This window comes from Humulus lupulus, chromosome 4 (genome assembly GCF_963169125.1).
Source record: "Humulus lupulus chromosome 4, drHumLupu1.1, whole genome shotgun sequence".
Classification (NCBI taxonomy): Eukaryota; Viridiplantae; Streptophyta; class Magnoliopsida; order Rosales; family Cannabaceae; genus Humulus; species Humulus lupulus.
The window spans coordinates 232,101,186-232,106,612 of NC_084796.1; positions in this window are offsets into that span (position 1 = coordinate 232,101,186).

Below are 5,427 nucleotides of genomic sequence, written 5' to 3' on the forward strand. Positions count from 1 at the left end.
ATTTTTGGGACCTAAGTGTTATAAAGTGTAAAGAATGGGGACTGAAGCTGAAAAAACCCGTTTTTCATTGATTTTCAATTAATTATGTATCAAAATTTACTTTCAATATTAAGTTTTGATCGAACCATCAATTTGCATCAAAATTGTTCGAAATTCTACAAATTTCATATTTTCAAATCTGAAAACAAAAATCATAAATTTTGTTTACAATTTCACAATGTTCTGGCTTGTGCAAGTTGTGTTGTGTTTTACAAATACTGCTACAACTCTATTTGTAGAAAGCTCTATTTATAGTTAATCAAGCTACTTTTCCTAGCTACATACAAAAAAAAATACAGTTATAATGTCAAAGTAGGGAGAATATACTAAGTGCACAAAATTTGCTGGATTCCCAATATTCAATAGTGTGCGGCTACTCGCACCTTTGAACAGTAATGACTCGAGCTAGTCGGGTGATCAAGGATGTATTCGTACGACCACATCTTGGCGATTGCCAAGGTGTGTTAGGTGTTGAGGCCACACCTCCACTTCCCAAGTATGACTTCATTTCCAACGCGTTCTGACCTGTTAGTTGTACAGAGCCGACAACCACTCTCTACTTACTACCATTGGGCTAGAGTGGTAGTGGTAGTGGTAGTGAGACTTGGGTCGTGAACCCCACATTCCTTTTGTCCTTATTATTGTTGAATCAGACTTCACAAAAATATTCTATCTTCAAAGTGAGTGAACTTCTTAAGAGACTTTTAGGTGTTAAATTACTTGGGACGATTTTGCGAGTAGATGGTCCATAATGAAGGAGCTAATTGATCATGCGATCAAGACATATCTTTGCAAAGCCAATCATTGCTACAAATTTTCTTAAATAATCTATAAAATTTGTTGACCTGTGAAATTGGTCAATTGTTGTATGTACGATATACGACACATTTTGAATTATATAAATGTAAATATACGACAACGTACAAATATCTAAACAAAATACACAAAAATTTATAGTGGTTCAGCCCTGTTCTAATTAACAGTAATAACCTAATCCACTTAGTATTTAGTATTGAATCACTCAATTGACAATTACAAAGATGAACTGAAGAGTTCACTCGTCACATATTTACCAAGAAGTCAATCAAATGATCGATCCAAAAGTCTCTCAAATCCCCAAAAAAGACCCATTTTTTTTATGAAATCCTGGGTCCTTTATTTATAGTACCCAGGGGCTGTTACATGATCAGCAAGACTGGGGATCGTGGTTAGGTACACGATCATTGGGAGTGGAGATACTCGTCCACCTTCCCATGATTATGAGATCGTGGGTCTTCTCGTCGTTTCTCTGGATCGTGGTTGACCATGCACGATTGAAACCTTCGGGAAAACACTAAGTCTTGGTTGGTCTATGAGACTGAGATGATAGGCCCGATGACCCTTTAGAGCTTGGGTGCTAGGCCTAATGACCCTTTAGAGCTTGGGTGCTAGTGTTAGGAAAACTTATACAAGATCTTGTTTATTTTCATGTAGATCTTATATTAAACAAATTAATATAAGAAAACCTAAAACATGTTTCTAAAACTGAATTCAAATAGAAATAATGATAAGAACACTTACATTTTATGCAACAGAATGATAGAGTCATTCATTCAATTTCTCTAACCATTGTATCCTTTCTGTCGCAGAGTATTACCAAGAAACTAAACCGTTCTACTATTTTCTTCACAGCCTTCCAAAGTATCCTTAGAATCACCTAGACTAGGGTGGGAAATTCTCAACACATGAGATAGATATAGAGAGAAGAAGAGAAAAGAAAAATGAAGCTTAGAAAAGGACTTATGTTTCTAAAGAGAATCTAAAACCTACAAGTTCTTCTGATTTTTAGTCAGATAGTCTTTCTGTAATCTGATTTCAACTCTCACTAAGAATTCCTTTTATAGACTCAATTAGGCCATTTAATTTAATTAAAAAATCAATAAAATAATAGATATATCATCCCTAGGTCGAAATTTTCACGGGCTTTAGGCCCGTGAAATTTTCCATTTGATTATAAGTTCGTTAGACTTAAAATCAAGGCCTGTATTATTTTCTATTGATTAATTAATTAAATAATTATTCAAATCCTATATCAAATTAATTATTTATAATTTTAACCTTGATTTAAACTTATTTATTAATTTAGATACCAATTTATCTTAATTAATAAATCTACCATAATTTCTCTTTTTTTCTCTAAATTACATAACTCTGTGAAACTATCCAAAATTTACCTGGTCAACTTTGATAATTCTAATTGATAATTAAATCAATTAATTGAGACTATCTAGATGATTTTATCCAAGGTACAGTGGGGACCATAGGCCTATGAAATCAAGCTCCAATAATTTATCATAAATCTAACAAATAAATTTACTAACTTATTAATTCCTCGTGACTCCACTAAAGACTCAAAATTGCATTATTGAATTCATATAATGCTCTATAATAGATATAGATACGTTATTAATTATCCATTGTTACAACCATAATTGTCACTCAATCCTCTATAGATGATCTACAATGAGATGAGACTAAAATACCATTTTACCCCTCATTGTATTTTATCCTTAAAACACTTAGTTCCTTGTAAATGATATTTCAGTAAACTAATATTAATTATTGAAATAAGATCTCTATCATTTAGCACCTTGAACCAAACTAAAAGGAAACCATCATTTCACTTCTTCATAAGAAGCTTTAGATGTTCATATCTATGATTAACACTCCCACTCAATTATACTACCGAGTTCCAAAGATGTAAGTATGGGCTAGTCCGTAGGGTAGGCTGGTAGCGAACAAGTCAAAGAACTCAAGTAATACAATCAGTTAGAATACAAACCACTTAGAATTGAGATTGAATTGCACTATGGTCAACTATATGATATGACTAGAATAGATAATAACGGTACTTATCCTATCTACCGTCAATATCGGTCTAGTCTGATGTAACAAATTCATCCGATCTTATCTACTTTGTTAATGTTCGGGAAAGAACATAACACTGCGATGTGTAAGTAGACCATATCGTAGATTGGCAAGTCAGTGTAAATCCTGTGCACTGACTAATCTTAGGACTAACTTATATTTGAACATATAATCATATATATATATATCACTATGATTACATCACTATAAATACGATTAGCTATATGCTCGGGATTTAATAGAAGTTTATATTAAACAAATAATCATGAAAATAAAACATGTGAGCAAAGTGATTGACCAAGTCAAAAAATGATTTCTATTCTTTTATTGATAATAAATGAGATTACAAAGAAATTTGGTTTTAATTAGGGCATAAAACCCCAACAAACTCCCACTTGCACTAATTGAAACTAATGCCTTAATTCTACTAGTCTCATGTCCTTGACATGCTTATCAAATGTAGCTTCTGGTAGTGTCTTTATAAACGGATCCACAAGATTGTTTATAGATGCAATCTTCATAACCTTCACATCTCCCCTGGCCACATATTCTCGAATAATGTGATACTTCCTTTCTATATGCTTACTCCTCTTGTGACTACGAGGTTCTTTCGAGTTGGCAATCGCTCTTGTGTTGTCACAAAACAACACAAGCGGGTTATCCATTTCTGGAATAACACCAAGATCTGAATAGAACTTCTTTAGCCAGACTATTTCCTTAGCTGCTTCTGACGCAGCTATGTACTCAGCCTCCATGGTGGAATCTGAGATCGCAAACTGCTTTACACTTCTCCATATCACAACTCCACCCCCAAGAGTAAACACCATTCTAGAAATAGACTTCCTGTCATTGACATTAGCCTGAATATTTGAATCAGTGTAGCCTACAAGGTTAAGAACACCACCCTTGTAGACTAACATATAATCCCTAGTTCGCCTTAAATACTTCAGGATATGCTTAACTGCTATCCAATGTTCTGGTCCTAGGTTTGACTGATACCTGCTCACTACTCCCACTACATAGCAGATATCTGGTCTAGTACACAACATAGCACACATCAGACTTCCAACTACAAATGTGTAAGAAACTTTTCTCATTGCATCTTCCTCTTTAGGAGTCTGGGGAGATTGCTTCTTTGAAAGATGAATTCCATGGTGGGACGGTAGACGCCCTTTCTTGGAATTTGTCATTGAGAAACGTTCAAGCACTTTATCTATTTAAGCTGCTTGAGATAGAGCTAAGAGTCTATTCTTTCTATCCTTGATGATATGGATACCTAGAACATAACTTGCTTCACCCAAATTCTTCATTTGGAGTTGAGTGTTCAGCCAATTCTTCACATCTGACAATTTCTTAACATTGTTTCCAATGAGTAAGATATCATCTGCATAAAGAACTAGGAATATCACTATTTTATTTGCCTTCAGGTGGTAAACATAAGGCTCATCAATATTTTGTTCAAAGCCATACGTTTTGATTATTTCATCAAAACTAAGGTTCCAGGAACGAGAAGCTTGCTTAAGTCCATAAATAGAGCTATTCAACTTGCAAACTTTTCTTTCTTATCCAGCTACTTTAAATCCTTCTGGATGATCCATGTAAATGACTTCGTCAAGCTTTCCATTAAGAAAAGTTGTCTTGATGTCCATTAGCCAGATCTCATAGTCGAGAGCGGCTGCTATGGATAGGATGATGCGAATGGACTTGAGCATGGCTACTGGACTAAAAGTTTTCTCATAGTCCACACCTTCTCTTTGGGTATAACCTTTTGCCACGAATCGAGCTTTATAAGTTTCGATATTTCCATCAACACCTTGTTTCTTCTTATAGATCCACTTTCACCCAATGACTCTAAAGTCACTAGGTGCTTCCACAAGATCCCATACATAATTTGAGTACATGGACTCCATTTCCTATTTCATGGCTTCGAGCCATAGTTCATTTTCAGGGCTAGCCATTGCCTGTATGAAAGACAACGGATCATCATACTAGTGTCACCAACAACCATATTGGTTTCACCATCCAAACCATAGTGAATTGGGTTCTTAGAAACCCTCCCACTACGATGAGGCTTTGTGACTGTTTGCTAAAAAACAGTGGTACTTTCTTCATTTAAATCAACTTGCGTCGGTTGGACATGAAGAGTGAGAATTTCATCATCAACTCACGTTGAAGATTGCGTGGTTTGAAGTTTTGGACATATTCATTTTCCAGAAAGGTAGCATTCGTAGAAGTAAACACTTTCTTTTCTAAATGACTATAGAAAAGTCCACCCCGAGTACCTTTAGGATAGCCAACAAACATGCAAACTTTAGTTCGCGGTTCTAGCTTTCCCTCCTTTTTCCTCAGGACGTGGGCGGGACACCCCTAGATTCTATAATGGCGTAAACTAGGTTCACGACCATTCCAGCGTTCTAAAGGTGTTTTGAGGATTGATTTGGATGGCACGACATTGAGAATGTCATTTACAGTTTCAATTGC